Raw genomic sequence first — 22,767 nt, forward strand, 5'->3', positions numbered from 1 at the left:
GCGCAATGGCGTGTGCATATGTATTGTGACTATTTGGGAAAGGCCACTTTTAGAAGTTGGCATTTCTGTGTGCTATGTGTCTGCCTGCCTAATGTGAATTGCATGCCTGACTTGTGAGTGACAGGGGCTGGGAGGTGTGTGTGGCTCCAGGAGGGTCAGGGTGAGTCAGAGCTAGGCTGCATAGGACATCTGTGCTGGGAGTAGTGGGAGGAGTAAGACCCTGACTCTAAATAGGACTGTGCCTAGCCTGTACAATGCTGTCTCCGCCCCCTGTGGTGTGTCTTATCACCTAGCCCCTACCTGACAAAGGGGAAAAGGAGGTCGCAAAACAAAGTGCTCCAATTCCCCCCAAACCAGTCACATCTGCTTCCCCCATGCCCTGCACCACTGACAAAAGATTGTGTGGTATAAATATAGGGGCTGTGACCCCATGAAATTGTTATTGAACCTGCGGGGGTGGGCTGCTGCTTGGGCCCAGGAAGAACCCTCATGAGGGCTTGCGTCCCAGGACCCAGCCTTGCCCCCCTAATCTCTAAGGACTTTCTGTTGCCCTAGCGCCCTGTGAGCGCTTTTCTTTCTATTTTCACAAAGCGCGGAGCCACAGCCCCCCTTGTGAGGGGAATCCTGACATGGGTATTCCCCCACCTTTGCCGCCCTTGAAATTGGCTGCTGAGCGGGAGCCTGCCCCGCTTTATGGGGATTTACATGGCGGATGCCCACCCTGCATTTTTGCTGCTTTCCGCGGGAGCCTACCCCGCTTCATGCTGATCTTAAATTATGGGATCCTACCCCGCTTGTGTGCTGTTATGCAGCAGTTGCTCACCCTGCATCTCGACCGAGAAGCAGAAGCCGGCAAAAGAAACTGCCGGGCAGCGGCTGTGCACGAGCTGGATGATAGGCACCCTTGCCTGGTTGTGGGCGGGGCCTCGGGCAGAGGCCGGAAGCAGGAAGTCTGGCAGGAGCCCACCCCGCCTTCAAGGATGCCGTGTAAGGTGCCCCAGGAGACAGGAATAGCCCAGCGGGCTCCCAGGAGCTGTTGGGAGTCCCGGTGCCGAAGGAGAAGGTCCCGAAAGTGAAGCATGCCTAAGCGGGGCTCTTGTGAGTCAGAGAGAGCCCCACAGCCACCCAAGAAATTGGACCAGTGCATGCTCTAGTCTAGCCGCCCCCCGCCACCTGCCAGAAGGGGAGGCAGAAGTTGACAGTAATGGGAGAAGTCCCCGACCAGTGGGGGCTTCTCTTGGCCATTGGAGGACCAGCGCAAAGAGGAGCAGACGCCCAGAGTCCCGGTGAGTAGGGGCTCCATGGGTGACTGGTTGGTGCCTACCATGGCAAGTTGGTGCTACCATGTGCAGACCCACCGTTGCAAGCCGCTTCAACATTGGGGTACTTTTGTTTAAAGCACCCCAGTGGGGCCTCAAGGGCACAGATGTGCCAGGGTCCCTTCACTTTGTTTATCTCAGCTAACACGCTTGCAGAAGGCAGCTGCACTGATGGGGTAATTTCATTTAAAGAGGCCCAGTGGGGCTGAAGGGGCACAGATGTGCCAGGGCTCCTTTACCTGGTTCCCAGCTACGCCGCACCAGTGTGGGCAGCTGCAGCGAGAAGGACATTTGTGTTAGAAGTCCCTGAGTGGGGGGTCAGAAGGCACAGTGAGTGCCAGGGCTTTTATTTGATTCACAGCTGCACAGCAATTAGCGTTGGCTTCAGCATTTAGGCCCACAGTTTTTTGGGGGCAGTCTTGAGTGAGATGAGAGTGAGATGCACTCCTCTGCCCCAGCGCAATTTTGCACTTGGATTCTGCTGCATTGGCAGCCGTCCCTGACATTTGGAACATAGGGCATTTGAGCCCCTTTGAGAAGGCCAGTTGGCCAGGGTGATAGTGAGGTTTGTAGGGCGCCAGGCCGTAATGTGATTTATGTGGTGCTAGGTAATGTGATTCATGTCCTGAGAGTTATGCACCATGATTAACGCCTCTAATGTGGTTTATGTTTATGAGGTAATTTGCATCCTATGATTTATGTTTAAGAGATTTTCTCTAATCTAGGAGTTCTGTTTATGTGCTACTGCACAATGTATTTATGCTTGTGAGGGTGTTATGTAATGCTTTTAGACTTACGAGATGATTGCATAATGTGTTTATGCTGATGAGGATGGCGCAGAATATATTTCACTCCTAAATGTGATACTGTGCATAATATGGTTTATGTTACAAGATGATGCTGAGTACAGGTTTCCCAGTGATTACTGGTTGTGTTCTACTTTTATGATGTGTCCTACATTTACTAAGTTCACTTTGTGATGGTTTTGACAGTGGTCCAGTTGGCCCTGTCAGGTGTACAAAATCCCTTGTAGATATTGCCTATTGCCAGGTGGCACAATGTATATTATGTGATTACTATTCTAATGTGCTTTGAGGATACAAAGTCTATTTTTGATATAACCTTGTAAGGAGTTCCTTTTGTGGTGTGCCTGGGATGTTGCTGCTGTATGTATGTTGCGCAAACGCTTTACACATTGCCTCCGGGATAGGCCTAAATGCTTGTGCCAAGCTACAAAGGGGTGAGCAGGTGTTATCTATGGCTTGTAACTTTCTTGCCCTGACAAGAGTTGTGGTCTCTGCCTGGCTTTGGCGCAAGCCTTAGCCAACCAGAGATCCAAATTCTAACATTGGTGGTCAGCGGTGGGATATGACTTGTGTTTGCGCAGTACCACAGCGACAACTGTTACACTACAAGCTCTGCATTTAGATAGTCACATGTTTGGGGATTATTTTGTCTGAGTTGTTTGAAGTATCATTTCTTTTGAAATGTGTTTTTTTGTTGCACTATGAGTTGGGGTACTGCCAAGGACACAAACCAGAGATTCTGGAAGAGTGACTGCCCTTGTGCAGACTGCTATTTCTTGTGTTGTCCTGAAGCTGTAGGAGTGACTGCCCTTATTCCATCGTGCTATTTCACTGGTTCGCCAGAAGCTGAAGGAGTGACTGCCACTGTGCTGTCTGCTATTTCTAGGGTTGGCCTACAGTGGAAACTTTATTGGCATGGAGTAACTGGCTTGGGAGGGTAGATTATCCCCTAAGTACAGTGTTAGTTTTCTGGAATTCCAAATGAGGGTGGATCCAGTAGTGGCAGCAATATGAACTCCAGTGCAGGAAGTCCGAGTTCCAGTTCCCAGAGGATGGTACCTGGTTCCTGGATGAGAGTGGGACAGGTTGAGATTCAGAGGCAGTAAGATGCTATTTCACATATCTGGGTGGGCGTACATGGATGAGTGGTGTGTTGCACTGGACGATTGGGTATAGTTCTCTGAACCCAGGGAGCTTGCATTGGGAAATGTATGACGATACAATGCATACATTTACAATGTATGCCGTTACAACATTTTCTACAAATCAACATCCTTTACAACTCATTTTTTTACATAGCATGCCATTACATCGCATTTTCAGAAACTATCTTTACAACACATTCCAATACATCGCATTATACCTTTACAACACATACCATTACAATGCATACCATTACATTGCATTTAGGGTAGTGTTGGATAGTATAGGAGTAATAATTACTATTTTAACTCCAGTGAGTGCAACAATAGGGTAAGTTTTGGATAGTGTAGGGGTATAAGATACTATTCTAACTCCAGTGAGTGCAACAGTAGGGTGAGTGTGGGATAGTGGAGGGGTAAAAATTACTAATCTAACTCCAGTGAGTGCAACAGTAGGGTAAGTGTCGGATAGTGTAAGTGTACTATGCATTGTAATGGTATGTGTTGTAATGACTTGCGATGTAATGCCTACTTTGTAGTGACGTGCTTTGTAATGACATGTGTTGTAGTGACATGCAATGTAATGGCTGCGTTGTAATGACATGCAATGTAAAGGATGTTGCGATGTAATGACTGCTATGTAAAGGTAGTGCGATGTAATGACTGCGTTGTAAAAGTTGTTCCTCCCTTGAGGGATGGTGCAGGTATCTCCCAACCCACCTGGCGGAAATGGTCCAGAGTAGCCCAGCTAGGTACCCTTATAGTCAGAAGGTTGCAAGGCCTCACATCCTGTCCCACAGGGGAAGGTGTGCCACTGGGCCGTGATCCATGCCTCAATCTCAGTCTCCAGTACTGGATGGTTCTCAGAGGGAACCCCAGGTAGGGAGATTAGTCTGCCCTGTTGGACTGTTCTTTGTAGGGGATCTCCCCGTGTTAGGTGAGCTGGGAGTGACCTTACAAGGAGTGGCTGAGGTATCTTCCAGACCTGCGTGGGGAAAGAGGTTCAGAGTAGCCCAACTAGGTCCCGGTGTAGTGGGAGGGGTGTAGGGGTTGATGTCCTGTCTCTGCGGAGAAGGAGTGAGTGTGGGGCTGCATGTCCCAAGGTGTCCGAAAACAAGTCTCAGGGCCTTGATGGTTCCTGAGGAGAACACCAGGTTGGGATCCTAGGCTGTACTGATAGGCCATTTGTGAGGGATATACCAGAGTCTAGAGAAAGTGGAGCCTCTGTAAGCAGAGCTCTAGTGGTTCTGGTGTCAGGCAATGCCACTCCTAAGTGTAGGATGCAGAAGTACAGATTAAGGGGTAGGAGGGGGAAAGAGTCCTCAGTGGAAGAACAAGTGGGTCAGGGGCCTGCCAGAAGGGCTGAGTCACCAATGATTGACCATGGTGACGCCACTTCTGTCCTGGGGCATCTTCACACACTTTCAGAGGTACAGGAAGTCATGAGCTCTGCGCCAGGCAGACTGGCACACAACACATTAGTTATGTGTCACCCTCAGGGGGGCATGCATGCTCCCCATGAAGTCCTGGTTCGCTGGGCATCCGACCAAAGGGTACCGTCCCTGTATTGGGGAGCCAGGTTCAGGTGCTTCCTGTCCTGGACGGAAGGGCAACTGTAATCAGTGAACTGACAGGTTTGCCTTCAACTATACTACTCCAGTTAAGAGGGTATAGGGCTCTGGAAGGGAGTGCAGAGGGAGGCAGTCCTCGCCTCTGACCTGGTGCAGCAGGTGAATTGGATCCCAGGTGGTAGACCAGTTGATGGAGAGAGGTCCAGAACTGGTGGAAGAGTTGTGTTCTGGGGGTGCTTCACCTGGGAGAGTGCGGAACCCCAAAAGAGAGGTAGGGTGAGGAGCCGCTTCGCCTGTGACCTCTGGTCAACCTGAGGGTGTGGACCTTAGGTTGGAGGATCAGTGGTAGTTTGGATCTACACTCTTAAGGAGAGTGGAGAATGGCTATTATGTGCCAGGGGTTACTGCCCCTTTACTCTGTGGATTGACAAGGACCAATGACACCTGGGTTGACTACGGCCTGGTCCTGGCAGTGGATAACTAGGGAGTACCAGTGGGGTAGCCTAGTTGGGCCTGGGAGATTTTTTCCAGAGGGAACCACGTGGGTTCAGAGTGGCGTCGAACCAGACGGTGTCTCTGCTGTTGTGGGCCTTCCTCTGTGTTCTATCACCTAAAGCAGGAAACCCCATCAAGGGGTCTACCCTGCCGTTTTGTCAGGTTCACCCCGAAACTTTTTTGCATTTTCCTAGCCTTTTCCCGTAACCTGGTGTCGGTGGTTTTAGGCCTCTGGGCACATTAGCACTGTGTTCCAGTGTAAAGGGAGTGCGCTCTCTGTGTAAATTGGTAAGATTGGCCTGCCCTCCCATAGGAATGCATTGGGAATTCCCTGATCAGTGCGTGTCAGTGGTAATTCATGGTATGGGAGGAGCAGAGTGGTCCAGTTTGGTATGTATGAAATTCTGAGACTAAATGTTGCACAATTGTGTGCGCAGATTTATTGTGACTATTTGGGAAATGCCACTTTTAGAAGTTGGCATTTCTGTATGCTATGTGTCTGCCTGTCTGATGTGAATTGCATGTTTGGCTGGGGGCATGTGAATGACCGGGACTGGGAGGTGTGTGTGGCTCCAGGAGAAGCATGGTGAGTCAGCGCTAGGCTGAATGGGGCATCTGTGCTGGGAGTAGTGGGAGGAGTAATCCCCTGACTCTGAACAGGACTGTGCCCAGCCTGTAGAATGCTCATTCATTCAGCCCCCACCTGACAAAGGGGAAGAGGAGCTCGCAAAACAAATTGCTCCAATTACCTCCTGAACCAGTCGCATCTGGTTCCCCCATGAGGTTCCGTGACGGTTCCGTGACGACTTGAACCCGTGTTTTCAAGTTTGTCGGAAATACATAAAATTAGTATCAGCGAACCGCAAATGATCCATTTAGTATATCCTAGTGTTTTCGCTACGCTACGAGCAAGAGCACTCCTTCCACTGACACATTTCTGATATACACACGGCATCCATCTTAGATCATGGCCGCCATTTTGTGGTTCCTTGCCCTCACATATGCAATAGCCTCTGATCATTTCATTCACTTCACTCTGAATTAAAGACACGTAGCCTTAGCCGGAGATTCACCTCTTACATGACACGTGCACCTTAAACCAGATCACGCTGAAGCTGCATGACTCGACAAAGGCTGCCTCCTCTGCCCGAGGCCAGCCCACCTGAACTGGTTTTCCTGTCCATTGTACCTGATCATGATTAGGCGGCCGAAGCCGGTAGCCTTGCCCATTTACAACCCACAAACATCTCTTATCCCGCTTTTCTATCTTCTGCACCTGGCTCTGCTCCTTTCCTTCTGGGCCTTTATTAGGGGGAGGTAACGAACTTTACGATGAGGCGGTCCGGGTCTTGAATGCAATATTGACAAGGGATTGTGATGGACTGGTGGGAACCCCTCTTCGTGATGTTTTGTATCAGATATTATCGACAGTTCCTGTGTAACGCCAAATATTTATTGTTTAGAGACACAAAGGTTTGGGAATGTACCGACATGTGAAATATTTGCCTAGAGCACAATTTTTAGTATATAAGGAGCAACCCACTTTGTACAAATCGAACAGTCTCCTAGATTCTGCCCGTGTGTAGATTCTGTGATTTCTGTGTCCCTGCAGTAATAAACCTTTGGTCTTTGACGCCACCATCGAGAAGCCCGTGTTTCTGTTCATTTGTGCACCAAGGCAGGTGGAACTCCGGGGTCTTCGGGTGTTGTACCCTGACACCTCTGGACGGAACCAAAAAAGTCCAGAACTCCAATTGGCGCCCAACGTGGGGCGACGTCATTCGGTACCGGTCCAAAAGCCTGAAGAGTTCGAGAAGCTTCGTGTGAAGATTCCTGAGGGAGGCGCCCCACTTCATCGATCCCGGCATATCGCAAAAGTGGCCCTGAAGTTCTCTTCCACGAGGGTTCCCGTTCAGGACGGCTGCAGTGGGCCGTTGCCTTGACCGTCGCCCTGTCTTGGACCCGAAGTGGTGCAGTCCTTAGTACGGCGAAACGTGACGGGTTTCTCCTTGGTGACGTCTTCAGTGCCTCAGTTAAGTATTTAGTGATAGCTAGCTGGTTACTTTTGTGAGGATTGTTAAAAATCCTTGATCGGTTCTTGGTTTGGTTTGGTTTTGTAAGATTATCACTAGTTGTTCTGGTTACGATAATCTATTTGGTTCAGTTTTGGGTATCGATACATCAGTTCGTTTTGGTAGGCCTAAGTTCTTGGTTCAAGTGCACAATTTGTTTCGTGTTTTGTTTTGTTTTGTGTTCCGGACTGAGAATGGTAAGTCGGAAAATGTTGTCTTGTTTTAGTTGCAACAGTGACTCACAATTAGAGGACTCTTGTCTGGTTCCTCCGATTGGGACTCCCCTATATGACCTATATTGTAAGTATGGTGTGGGTCCTATAACTTATAATGAGATATGGGTCCGTTATTGTAAGAAGGATGGTGTCCTTAGTTGGCCACTGCATGGTAGTTTTGAACAAGAGATTCTCGACAATTTAGAAGCGAAATTGTTTAGGAAGAAAGCCCGGCCGGCAATGTTTGACTCTTTTCGTTATTGGCGAAAAGAATCCAAACAGAGAGAAATGAAAAGGTTGAAGAAAGAGCAAAAAGAACTAGAAGAGTTAACTCTAGAGCAAGCGACTAAGCAGTTGCAGGCTGACGAGTGTGAGAAAGCCATAGATGTAGCCATTAGAGAGCGTAACTTAGCGATTGACAAGTGCTATCCTGCCTTGCCATCGAAAATGGCTAAGATACTGGAGGATTCCGAAAACGATCCTCTGCTATCTTATCTGTTACGGTCGCCTCCACCGTATGCACAAGGTGCTGCGGCTCCACTTATACCGAATGTTCAATTGCCGGTTGCTGGACAACCTGGTGTTCTTGTTCCTCAGAATCAAGTTCCTATACCTCCTGTGGTGAATGTAAATGTTCCTACAGCTCCTCCTCTTCCTGCACTGCCCGCTCCTATACCTACCACTGTACCTATTGGTCCTCAAACTATTTTCCTCGATACTCCTACTGTTTCGTCATCTATTCCTACCTCTACTGCGTTCTCTATGTCTGCGAGTGTACTAACTCCACTTTCTGTTCGTCGAAGAATTACTGATTCTGTTACTAATATGCTGTCTCCTATATATAAAACCTTGATTAAGACTCCTACTCCTGACTCTGTTCAGAGACGGAGTCAGCTTCCAAGTACTGAGGAACGGGGAGTTTTAGACTCCACAGCTCTCAGATGGATTACAAAAGTTAGAAGATATAGTACGAAAGATGTGTTAGAGACATTTATGCAATGGGGAGAGCCAACACAGCGATACGTCTTCGACGAGATGTGCTCGTTGTTGCGTGAGGAAATAGAAGAAGACGATGTCGAATCAGATTTGGAAGATTTAATTAAGATTCAAAAAGAGTTTGCTGCTGGAATGATAGTGGGCGATAATATAAAGGAAGCGATGGAACTCATTTTGAGTTTTAGGAATGATCCATCTCTTCGTTCGCCGAGAGATTTAGAGAAAGGTAGAATGAAGCTAAGTCGCCAATATCCTATGAGGGAAGTTCCTCCAATTTGGCGCGAAGCAGTACAACGTGATGATAATGCGGGTATTGCAGCTGCTCCAGCACAGTTCCAAAGAGTATGGATACATATTCCGTGGAAGCGAGCAGAAGTGTTAGCAGTGAAACAGGCCTTGCCAGATCCACGTAAGAATCCAGCCGGATATTACAAGGAATTGACACAGACAGTTGAGGCTTGTATAATGAACTTAGCCGACATTGATATGTTGTTTGGTAATGTAGTTCCACAACCAGTATGGGCTAAAATTCGTAGAGAGGATCATCAGGCTGCTTTAGGTGGTGATTGGGCAGCTATCACTGCAGCAGATGCTCAACAAATAGGTGGTGCGAAACCCGAACCCCTAATTGCTAATCTGCCAGGTAGAATAATAGATTTAATGAAGACTCTGATGCCAGCATTGCGTGTTAATTGGGATAAATTATCCGCATGCAAGCAGAAGAAAGACGAAAGTGTCTCCGACTTCTTCACGAGGTTCGAAGAGACTTTTGTAGACCATAGTGGTCAGGATATGAGCACTGAAGGAGGACAGAGATTGTTTGTCGATAAATTTGTGCATAATTTGTTACCTGAATTATGCAATAAATTGAAAGACTCAGAAAGTGCGTGGGCTGTATCTACGACAGCGCAAATACTTGCGACTGCACAGTACTATGAAAATAGGGATAAAGAGGAAAAGGAGAAATCAGAGAAGAAAACGAAAGATTTAAAGACTAAAGTTCTTTTACAGCAGGCGTATCCGCCTCGCACGAATCAGACTAATATGCAACAGAATTCGTATCAAAAGACAGATTATAATTCGACCAGGCCTCAATACCAGTGGAATCAGTGCGCGTACTGTAAGAAAGAGGGTCACTATAAAAATGATTGTCAGATCTTAGCGCAAAATAATGCGGCAGCAGCTCAGAGAGGTCGTGGTGGTTTTGCACAGAATTCTAGAGGTCGGGGACGAGGTGCTATGCCTCCACAAACTAATGATCGTCCTTCTAATCACTTTGATCAGCGAAATGTACAGTCAGCTCAACAGAATAGATCTCAGCAATATCTTGTTGAGGATTATTGTGAAGTTGAAGAGGGATTTCAACAAAATGGGTACTAGGACAGCCATAGACAGAGAGAGGGAGTAGTATCAGTTCCAGTGGATCAGAGTGGGCCTTATGTCGCAGTAGCAACATCAGGTGTAGTCGAACAGTTTCTGTTGGATACTGGTGCCGCAAAAAGTTCTATCATGCATGCGAAACTCCCTGGCGCACCTTTGTCTGGCTCAACAAATGTTTCCGTAGGTTTTTCAGGCGCCCCTGTGTACAACCCGATATCTGGTCCTTTGTCTATTTCTGTTGGACCGTGTCAATTGAAAGCACCCTTAATTTTGACGACAGGTTGTAATGAAAATCTGCTTGGTTTAGATTTGTTAAAACGACTATATGCGACATTGTACTGTTCTCCGGAAGGAGTACAGCTTACTTTGGGTAAAAGACTCACCTCTCCGATGTACTTGTCAATGGACGCACTCCCGCCGGAGCTACGTTCACTCCCTGATTCTCTTTGGGCGACTGGTCCCAATGATGTAGGCCTACTAGAGATTCCACCGTATGTAGTAACTTTGAAAGCGAATGTGAAATTTCCAAGAATTCCTCAATATAAAATATCGAATGAAGGTGAGCGTGCACTCTTATTGATTGTGCAAGATTTGATTAAGAAAGGTGTGGTTGAAGAAACGCGAGGAAATGTTTGTAATAGTCCTGTATTGCCGATTTTGAAACGAACAGATCCTACAAAGCCTCCAGTCTATAGGTTTGTCATAGACCTTAGAGAAGTTAATAAGATTGTAATTCCGCAGTTTCCTGTAGTGCCAGACATTACTGCCTTATTAACATTGATTCCTGCTACAGCTATGTGGTTCTCAGTTATAGATCTCAAGAATGCATTTTTCAGCATTCCGATAGCTGAAGAAAGTAGGGATATTTTTGGCTTCTGTTTAGGAGGTCGCAGTTTCAGATTTAAACGCGCTCCACAAGGCTATTGTGAAAGTCCATCTATTTACAGTCAAGCTTTAAAAAGTCAGTTAGATTCTTTTGTCCTTCCTCCAGGTTCTGCCCTAGTACAGTACGTAGACGATCTTTTGGTGGCTGCCGATGACAAGGAAACTTGCAAAGCAGCTACAATTTCACTATTGCATCATTTGTCTAATTTGAATCATAAGGTGTCACCTTCCAAAATGCAATATTGCTGCCAAGAAGTAACCTACTTAGGTCATCTCTTGTCAAAGGAGGGAAGGAAGTTGACCCCAGAAAGAATAAAAGCAATTATGCAGATGAGTGTTCCACGCACACAGAGGGAAGTACGTGCCTTTCTAGGTATTACCTCTTACTGTAGGCAATGGATCCCAAATTTTTCACTTTTAGCAAAGCCATTGGTAGCTTTGACTGGGAAAAATGTTCCGAGTCCGGTGCCATGGTCTGATGAATGTCAAGAGAGTTTTGCTGAATTACGAAAAGCTTTGTGTTCAGCTCCTGTATTGGGCACACCTGATTACAGTAAGCCATTCACGCTCTACGTTCACGAAAGAGAAGGTTGCGCGTTGAGTGTTCTGACACAGAAGTTTGGTGATAAACAACGCCCTTGTGCGTATTTCTCATCAACATTAGATCCGGTAGCTAGAGCATTGCCTAGTTGTTTGAGGGCTACAGCGGCAGCTGCAGCTTCCATTCGACAATCTGCTGGTTTGGTGATGAACAATATGCTAGTGGTCATGGTTCCTCATGCAGTGGAGACACTCATGAACCGAACGAAGACACAACACCTTACTAGTGCGAGATTATCTGGTTACGAGCTGACGTTATTAGCGAGTCATATTCAGATCAAAAGATGCAATGTATTGAACCCAGCAACATTGTTGCCGACTGATCAAGAGTCGAGTGATTCTGAGCCACATGACTGTTATTTCAAAACGGAAGAAGAGACAAAAGGTCGTATCGACTTGAGAGATACTCCTCTATCCGACCCAGATGGTACGCTGTATGTGGACGGGTCATGTTTTAAATTGGAGAATGGTGATGTGACTGCTGCCTACGCGGTAACGACTTTGAAGACGATTGTGGAGACTGCAAGAGTGAGTCAGAATTCTGCCCAAGCTGCAGAGTTAATAGCTCTTACGAGAGCGTGTGTTTTAGCTGAGGGAAAGAGAGTGAATGTGTTTACAGATAGTCAGTACGCATTTGGCGTGGCCCATAGTTTTGGCCGGTTGTGGAGAGAAAGGGGTTTCATTACGTCCCATGGGACTAAGATTCAACATGGTCAGCTAGTTAACGACTTGTTAGAATCTCTAACCTTACCGACTGAAGTTGCGATTGTGAAGTGCAGTGCTCATAAAGCAATCACGGATGATGATGGTCGGGGAAATGCCTTTGCTGATGAAACCGCTAAACAGACAGCTAGAGACATGATGAGTAGAATGTATGTTGCTACGTCTGCAAGATGGATTGCTGAGTCTGGAATGTGTGAGGACACAATGGAAAGTGTGAAAGAGATTCAGAAAGAAGCGACTGAGGAAGAGAAACGCGTATGGAGAGAAAGTACGGGCAAATTGGACTCGAATGGATGTTGGATCGATTTGACAGAACAGCAGCGTTGGATGTTGCCTGATGCGTATGTGCTTGCAGTAGTGACGATGGCGCATGGAGTGGCGCACATAAGTTCTAAAGGGATATGTAAGATGTTAGCTCCGGTTTGGAAGAATGAGGGAATCAGTAAGTGTGCAGAGAGAGTGGTGAAAAATTGTATGGTGTGCTTGATGCATAATCCTGGCAAGGGAACTCCAACTCCAGCTGGTCATTTTGCTCCTCCTTCCTGTCCCTTTGAAGTAATACAGTTAGACTTCATTCACATGGAACGCTGCAACAATTTAAAATACGTCCTGGTGGTGGTTTGTGCTTTTTCCAGGTGGATAGAAGCATACCCACTAAAGGACAACACTGCTTTATCAACTGCCAAAATTCTTCTCAAAGAATTTTTCCCTAGGTTTGGAATGCCACGGATTGTATGGTCAGATAACGGAAGTGAGTTTATAGGGAAAGTTATGCAGAGTGTGTGTGCTGGTCTAGGATTGAAACAAAAATTTCATAGTGCGAACCATCCCCAGTCTGCTGGTTTAGTTGAGGGTTACAATGGCACCCTCAAGCTTAAAATAGCCAAAATTCAAGCATCCACAGGTTTGGCTTGGCCAGACGCACTTCCTTTGGCCTTGTTATCAACGAGAGCAACAGTGCATTCTAGAATAGGGCTTTCTCCATATGAGATTGTATTTGGCCGCCCGGCAAATGTCTGGGGTGTGCCAAGGCCTAAACAATTTTGCTCCATTGAATATCCTATGTTGATAGACTATCTTTACGACTTGACTGCTAAATTAAGTCTTATTCATCAACAGGTCTTTGATGCTTTGCCAAAACCTCCGGAGAGTCCAGGGCATCAGCTGAAACCCGGCGACCACGTGGTGGTCAGAAATTTTGCGAGGACAAAGAATCTTCAGCCTCGCTACATCGGCCCCTTCCAAATCCTGCTGGCGACGAGGACAGCTGTACGTGTTGCTGGTCGCAAGCACTGGATCCACGCTTCTCACGTAAAGCGTGTTCCACTGCCGCTGCCCTACGACGACTGGGTGAAGAAGGGAATTGATGCCTCCGAAGCTGAAACAACTCCGAAATTTGTCCCTTTCAGCGATGCCGATTTGATTTCTGACACTTTGAAACGTGACTCTCCTCTTGAAAAGACTGCTTTGAACATTGAAAATTTGTCTCCAGCATCAGAAGAAACTTTGCCATCTGCGAACGTAAACTCTGCAACAGCTGCTAGTGATACACTATTTTCCGATCAGACAGTACCAGCGAAGCAGAAATACAACCTTAGAAGCCATAAAAGGACAAATAAAGCAGGCAACTGCATATTGTGATTTTGATATTTATATACATTGGACTTTTTTGCCTTCAGCCAGGAAGTTTGTTATTGTTTATTGTTTTTAAAATTGCCTTGCCGTCTGGGTAGCCGTAGGGTCGTGGCTGTGTGCCTAGTTTGAATTTGCAGGGGTCTGACACAAGGTCGATCTTTCTGTTAGTACTGGGAACTCCCAGGGCTGACAGAGGCATTTTCATCTACGTACACATCATCAGTGGTCGCGAGCGGATTGTAGAAGATGGAACTTCCTGCGCTGCAACGAGAAAATGTGATTTACGTTCGCAGAAACAGACTAAATAGAATTCTTCATAGCAAATGTTTCTTGATGCAATGTGCCATTACATTTTTGATTGTTTTAGCAACATTGGTGGGTGGAATTGTCTTTAGCATAAATTTGATTTTTGTGCCAGTATCTACAGTACCTCCCCTTGATCCTGCTATTTCTACTGTTTCTTCTATACACTCTTTTCACTCGTTTCCGGAACATGAGCAAGCTCGACGCTCAGAATTCATTAATAATACTTTTGTACAGCTCTTGCACCAACACCAACTGGTAGTTAACACGACAGACTGTTGGGTGTGTGGCTTGATACCCCACACTATGGATAAAGGTATTCCCTATCTGGTTTTGCCTTTCAGCTACAATGGATCATTTCAGGCCCTTCAAACCATCTTTGCTTATGCTCTTGAGACCTATCCTCCACGTCCACCACGTTCCACTAAATATAACTCTGCTAACAAAGCTTTAGTCCAGGGAATTATTGACATGGTCAAAGACGTCAATAATACTCCATCATACCCTAGAGACGAATTGCGAGTATATTTAAGTTGGAATACTTCAGAGTATCGCCTTAGTTTAGGAGAAAGCAAGCGTAAAAGCTCAACTCCAATCTGGGTCGTACCTCACCGAGGTCAGGTCTGTTTGCAAGGTAATGGGAGAAATCCGAGAGCTCAGCTAGGGAGGAGTGAGTGCGTAGAGACTTATGTGTTTCCGGCTAACTCTTCCCCTGCCTTTCTTACTGCTAGGGGTACCTATTTCATTTGTCGAGACAGAGCTTATACATGGTTGCCTGCCGACTTCTCAGGATCATGTTATATTGCTCGATTATTGCCTCCGACATACACTGCTTCACCTGATTACCACAGAACAAGAGTAGCGAGAGGTGTCTTCAGCAAGGAAGATACAGCTGGTCAGGAAGCTGGAGACTTCTTCAAAGGCTTCCTTCCGTTCTGGGGGCCTATGGCCAATAGTAGAAACATACGTCAGCTAACACGGGTAGTTGAATCTACTATTACCGAAACTGCTGGTGCCCTTAGCAATCTGACAGCTGAGCTTCAGGCGGATAGGCTCATGACATTGCAGAACCGTATGGTTCTAGATGTTATACTTGCAGATCGAGGTGGGGTATGCAGAATGATCCAATCGAGCTGCTGTGTCTTTATTCCTAATAATGCTCCAACAGTTTACGAGGCGATCTCTAAGTTGCACAAGATTTCGGACTCCATACATGTAGATGAGGGAAACTGGTCCTTTATGGAGTGGGTTTGGACTCTGATCTCAGCGTGGGGATGGAAGGTTCTAATGGTCATTGGTGTCATCTTAATATTACTATTCTCATGTTGTCTGATTATCCAGTGTGGTCCTGCTCTGTGTAGTCTTTGTGCTACAACCTGTTTTAGGAAACCACCTGCGTTTGGAGAAAAGACACGAGAAAGGATGATGATACAACAGCATGTCACTGACCTGATGAGCATAGAACTAGATTCAGACATAGATTGAGTAATTGCCTATGTAAGGGCAAAAGGAGGGTCTGAGGTTCCGTGACGGTTCCGTGACGACTTGAACCCGTGTTTTCAAGTTTGTCGGAAATACATAAAATTAGTATCAGCGAACCGCAAATGATCCATTTAGTATATCCTAGTGTTTTCGCTACGCTACGAGCAAGAGCACTCCTTCCACTGACACATTTCTGATATACACACGGCATCCATCTTAGATCATGGCCGCCATTTTGTGGTTCCTTGCCCTCACATATGCAATAGCCTCTGATCATTTCATTCACTTCACTCTGAATTAAAGACACGTAGCCTTAGCCGGAGATTCACCTCTTACATGACACGTGCACCTTAAACCAGATCACGCTGAAGCTGCATGACTCGACAAAGGCTGCCTCCTCTGCCCGAGGCCAGCCCACCTGAACTGGTTTTCCTGTCCATTGTACCTGATCATGATTAGGCGGCCGAAGCCGGTAGCCTTGCCCATTTACAACCCACAAACATCTCTTATCCCGCTTTTCTATCTTCTGCACCTGGCTCTGCTCCTTTCCTTCTGGGCCTTTATTAGGGGGAGGTAACGAACTTTACGATGAGGCGGTCCGGGTCTTGAATGCAATATTGACAAGGGATTGTGATGGACTGGTGGGAACCCCTCTTCGTGATGTTTTGTATCAGATATTATCGACAGTTCCTGTGTAACGCCAAATATTTATTGTTTAGAGACACAAAGGTTTGGGAATGTACCGACATGTGAAATATTTGCCTAGAGCACAATTTTTAGTATATAAGGAGCAACCCACTTTGTACAAATCGAACAGTCTCCTAGATTCTGCCCGTGTGTAGATTCTGTGATTTCTGTGTCCCTGCAGTAATAAACCTTTGGTCTTTGACGCCACCATCGAGAAGCCCGTGTTTCTGTTCATTTGTGCACCAAGGCAGGTGGAACTCCGGGGTCTTCGGGTGTTGTACCCTGACACCTCTGGACGGAACCAAAAAAGTCCAGAACTCCACCCATGCCCTGCGCTACTGACAAAAGATTGTGTGGTATAAATATAGGGTCTGTGACCCGATGGAAATGTTCTTGTTCTTGTTCTTGAACCTGTGGGGTGGGCTGCTGCTGTGGCCCAGGAGGAACCGCCATGAGGGCTTGCCTCACTAGGCCCAGCTTTGCCCCCTTTATCTCTAACAACTTTCTTTTGCCCTAGCGCCCTGTGAGTGCTTTTCTTTCAATATTCATCAAGAGGAGCTTGTGATTTGGAGCATGGAGCTGCAGCTCCCCTTGTGCGGGTAATCCTGATGTAGGGATTCCCCCACGTTTGCTGCCCTTGAAATTGGCTACCGAGTGGGAGCCTACCCCGTTTTACGGAGATTTACATGGCGGGAGCCTACCCCACTTTATGCTGATCTTAAATTATGGGAGCCTACCCGCTTGTATGCTGGTATGCAGCAGGTGCCCACCCCGCATCGTGGCCAAGAAGCAGAAGCCGCCAAAAGAAACTGCCGGGCCGTGGCTGAGCGGGACCCGGAAGACAGGCACCCTTGCCTGGTTGTGGGCGGGGCCTCGTGCTGAGTCCAGAAGCAGGAAGTCCGACGGGAGCCCACTCCTCCTTCATGGATGCCGCGTAAGGCAGCCTGGATGACAGGAAATGCCCAGCGGGGCTCCAGTGAGCTGTTGGGAGCCCCAGTGCCGAAGAAGAAGGTCCCGGAAGTAGTGCATGCCTAAGCGGGGCTCTCGTGAGTCAGAGAGAGCCCCGCAGCCACTGAGAAATTTGAGCAGTGCATACTCCAGTCTAGCTGCCCCCCCACCTGCCAGAAGGGGAGGCAGAAGTTGCTGGTAACGGGAGAAGTCCCTGACCAGTGGGGGCTTATCTTTGCCATTGGAGGACCGATGCAGAGAGGAGCAGAGACGCCCAGAGTCCCGGTGAGTGGGGGCTCCATGGGTGACCAGTTGGTGAGTACTGAGGCATGTTGTTGGTGCTTCAATGAGCAGACCCGCTGTTGCGGGCCGCTCCAACATTGGGGCACATTTGTTTAAAGCGCCCCAGTAGGGCCCAAGGGCACAGATATGCCAGGGCCCCTTCACTTTGTTTATCTTAGCTGCCCCTGCTTGCATTTAATTTCATTTAAAGAGGCCCGGTGGGGCTGAAGGGGCACATATGTGCCAGGGCTCCTTTACCTGATTCCCATCTGCACTGCACCAGCGCGGGCAGCTGCAGCGAGATGAGTATTTTTTTTAGAAGTCCCTCAGTGGGGCTCAGAAGGCACAGTGAGTGCCAGTGCCTTTATTTGATTTACAGCTGCACGGCAATTAGCGTTAGCTGCAATGTTTAGGCCCACAGTTCAGCATTGGCACCGCCCGGACATTTGGGACATAGGGCATTTGAGCCCCTCTGAAAAGGTCAGTTGGCCAGGGGGACAGTGGGGTTTGTAGGGCGCCATGCCCTAATGTGATTTATGTGGTGCTAGGAAATGTGATTCATGTCCTGAGAGTTATGCATCGTGATTTATGCCTCTAATGTGGTTAATGTTTATGAGGAACTTTGCATTCTATGATTTATGTTTAGGAGGTTATTCCCTAATCTAAGAGTTCTGTTTATGTTCTACTGCACAATGTATTTATGCTGGAGAGGTTATTGTCTAATGCGTTTAGACTTATGAGATGAATGCATGATGGCGGTATGCTGGTGAGGTTGGCACAGAATGTATTTCATGCCTAAATGTGATACTGTGCACAATATGGTTTATGTTACAGGATGATGCTACAAGTTTGCTAGTGATTACTGGTTGAGTTCTACGTTTATGATATGTCCTACATTTACTATGTTCAGTTTGTGATGGTTCTAACAGTGGTCCAGTTGGCCTTATCAGGTCTACCTAATCGCTTGTAGATATTACCTAGTGCCAGATGGCACAATGTATATTATGTGATTACTATTCTAATGTGTTATGAGAATACAAAGGCTTTTTTTTATATAACCTGGTGTGGAGTTCCTTTTGTGGTGTTCCTGGTACATTGTGGCTGTGTGCTTGTTGCGCAAACGCTCTACACATTGCCTCCGGGATAAGCCTGACTGCTCCTGCCAAGCTACCAAGGGGGTGAGCAGGGGTTATCTTCGGCGTGTAACTCCCTTGTCCTGACAAGAGTGGTGGTCTCTGCCTGGCTTTGGCGCAGCCAGAGATCCCATTCCTAACAGGGTGGATGATTCCTTTTCCGGGCACAGAGAGGCTAGAGGGGGGAATTGGGGTAGCAGGGGTCAGATAAAGGTTGGAATGTATTTTTTGCTATCTATATTCTATGTCAAGGGGCAGTGGATTTGGGGAAGAATCAAGAGTAATAACTATTTGAAATAGCATCTAAAGCACTATCAAATGTGGGTGGAAAGGAGTCAATGTGATCTTGTGGATAGAGAATGAAGGGCCAAATGGAAATTATCATAATGTCTAGTTTCAAATTTATGTGCTGGGATGTGGCTACGCAAAATCAAAATAGAAAGTGGCAGTTAATTCGGGAGGAATTAGTAGCTTATAAACCACAGATATTGGGATATTGGGAATAGCCGATACCCACTTGGCTTACAAAGACCGGCAAGTCTTAAAACTGCAGCAGTATGATAGCATTACTTGCAGGTCCCAGACAGTATCCATATGCTATAATTAAATCTATGAACTTGGTAACTAATTTTCTCAAAACCTCCGAACACAGTAGTAGGAGGTGGGCTAGCGCACAACTTTTGATCAATGGGCGAAAATATACTATTTGTGGAGTATATGGCCACATTTGGATCGTCCGGTGGTCTTTGAATATTTAAATTTGGAATTGCAGGACTGGTCTGGTGATTTGATATTTATGGGTGACTTCAACTGCGTAACTGACTACAGCATTGACTCTGCTAATCATCCAGTAAACTTTAAGATGAGGAGAACTTGTGCCTCCTTCTGGAGCTCATGAAGCTGCACTGGTTAGTTCATGTGAGGAGAACATTATTTCCTATGCTACCAGGATACACTTACTTTTCCTCTCCTCATAGGCGGTACTCATGTATTGATATGATACTGGTACAAGGGAATATGCTGGGGGAGCATATATTGAGAAATGCCCTAAGAATACTTCAGATCACAATCCTTTTATATTTACAATGCAGACAACACAAGTAGTTGTAGAAAGCCGACAGCTATTTTTATTTTCCTTCACCTTCTTGTTAACATGGAGTATTGGGGATATGTACGGAGCTTACTTATAGAGTACGTACAAATCAATAAAAGCTCGACACCAGCTGCAACTGTGTGGGAATTGTATGAAGGCATCCGTCAGGGGGGTAACCCTCCGGTTTATTTTAAGCCACAAAAAACTCTTGCAGCAAGAAATGGCTAATTGTCGGCTGGACTGCCTGGTATTAGAATTGCAGCATGCACAGCCACTCCTCTCCAAAGATCCACTTGAACAGGTCATATATCCAAGGTTAATCACGAGGTGGCAAATGCTCACCAGGAGACTAACTGAGAAGGTGGCTGCTAGTTAGCCGAAGAACAAGGCGATCCAATATGAGTTTGGGGAGAAAGTGGGTAGCCTCTTGGCACATAAGATATTTGACAAAAGGGTAAGCTGTAAAATAAAGTGTAACTTCGAGGAGAATGGGGCTGTATATATCCATACCCAGGGAATAGCTGAGCAATTTACGCTCTTCTTTCAAAAGGCGTATAACTAACCTGATAGTAATGATCAACAGATGGTTTTAAACTTTCTCCAGGATAGCAATTAGCCCTGACTGGATTCCCAGAAGCTGCTTCTCCTGCCAGGGAATATTTGATTAGAAGACGTTTAGGCAGCAACCAGTGCTCCACCTTTGGGAAAGCAGCGGGGGAGGATACAATACCTCTTGAATTCTACAAGGTATTCATGGATATTCTTGCACCAAAAATTTTGATTTGATCATATCTGCTTGCAATAGAGGTGCTGGTCCAACAACATGGGGATGACTAATATTGTGGTATTCTTTGAAAAAGATAAACCACCATAGGAGAGGAGCTCTTACCGTCCCATTAACATGATAAATGTTGATGCTATGGTTTTCTCCAGAATTTTAGCAACACGTATTGCCCCTCTCATGCACCAACTGGTTTCAGAACAGCAGCATGGCTTTATTGCCGGCAGGGATACTACGGCACATATATACACCGCGATCACAGCGTTTGATGTTGCTGGGAAAACCAAGGACTGTATCAGCATGAAAATGCTGGGTGCCGAAAAGGCCTTTGACCGGGTCACTTGGGACACACTGTGGCTGACTATGGGTGCATTTGGGTTAGGTAGTCGGTTTATAAATATGGTGCAGATGCTCTATAAGTCTCAGCAGCTAAGGTCCTGATAAGAGGTATCCCTTCCAAAAGGTTTTCAATATGTAGAGGCACATGTCGAGGGTTCCCACTCTCCCCTTTGCTGTTTGTCCTCTAAATAGAACCTTACTTAAGATATCTTATTCTGAATAGGGGCATACAGCCTGTAAGATTAAATGGGAATGAACTCAAAATAGCAGCTTATGCTGATGATATAGCAGTTTGTGCTACCAATCCTGGGGTGGCTGTTAATCTCATATCAAAGGAGGGGGAACAATTTGGTGCTTTTTGGGGGTATAAACTAAATCCATCCAAAGCACAGGTAATCTTTAATTTCAAATGATCCTCCTCATTAATAGGAGTTACAGACACAGCTACCTATTTTGGCATAGAATTGTGTAGGCGTGTGGAAAATGTCATTGTACATAATTATGGCACTGGCTCCCCCTGAGCATCCTGGGTCGATGTAACATTATAAAAATGAATATACTGCAAACGTTTTGGTATCTATTCTGATCAATACCAATGCGAGTTCCCCACTCTTTCTTTAAATGCCTGGAGAGGGCATTTAGTAATTTTATGTGGGGTTTTAGGGGGGTAGGCGAGCTATCTGCTTCCTAAAACTACCCTACTCATAGGAAGGATTCAAGCTACCAGATTTCAAGTTATACTGTTAGACATTATTCACAGGCTGGATCAAAAGTTTATTATTGGGGAATAAATCGGGACTGACCTCGTTCGTATATCCATTGGCACTAGGCTTGAATACCAGCTATTTGCTTTTTGAATTAGCGGAGACCAACTACTTTAAGAGGGTCAAATGTACGGTAATTAGTGATGTAGCCAGGATCTGGGGTGAAACTTGTTCTAAATTTGCTATACCAGCAGGTCATCCCGATACTCCATTATGAGACAATCCATCACTGCCTGACATATTTCATGAGAAAATAGGGTAGGTCTGGGGTCAATTGAGCATGTAGAAGTTTAGGCAAATATATGATATACAGGGGTTCCGGACTTTTGCCTCACTTAAGGATTCATATTGGCTCCCGCAACGCTATTTTTTATAATGTATGTGCAGTTGGGGGATCCTTTCTTACATTAGTGTGAGTTCAGTAACAATCAAGAAATACCTGAAATCCTCACCTGTTTCTATCTGCCGCCTGGGGAGACTACTTCAATAGATGTAAGCACGATGAATCAGAAATATATGTCTTATGCCCAGGATGTCATAACACAACTAGAGTCAAGATGGAGTCAGCGTCTTTCAAACGTAGTAACAGCAACCGACATACAACCGTCTTGTTTTCCGAGTCATCAGGATAAGTGTCCTCTACTCTCCGCAACCAGTAATTAACTAAGGAATTCCTGGGTTGTGGGTCGACGGCGCTCAGAGACCTTTGGTGATTTGGCGCTTTATAAATGTAATTAACAATAACAATACAGGATGCACTTGCAGCAGTTGATCACTCACTAATTGCGGTCAGGCTTAAGCTACAGCAATTTAGAACAATCTTTAAGCTCTATCATGCACCAAATTGTCTCTCTAAATGAGCACTGTCCGGAGCCCTTGGGCGGTCATACTGTCCCAAGTGTTGTGTTTATGCAGACAATATAGTTCACATGTTTGTTGAATGGCCCAGGCTTAAGGAATTCTGGGATAGTTTACACCAATGGATCTCAGTCCACCTGGGATATGAATTCCACTTGAGCAATAAGGAAATCATGCTGGGTTATAAGCCTGGGACTGAAGCCAGCCTTAGCTCACAGATCACGATTATAATAATTTGCCATTGCATATGTATTGCTA

This window comes from Lissotriton vulgaris, chromosome 3_1 (assembly GCF_964263255.1).
Source record: "Lissotriton vulgaris chromosome 3_1, aLisVul1.2, whole genome shotgun sequence".
NCBI lineage: Eukaryota > Metazoa > Chordata > Amphibia > Caudata > Salamandridae > Lissotriton > Lissotriton vulgaris.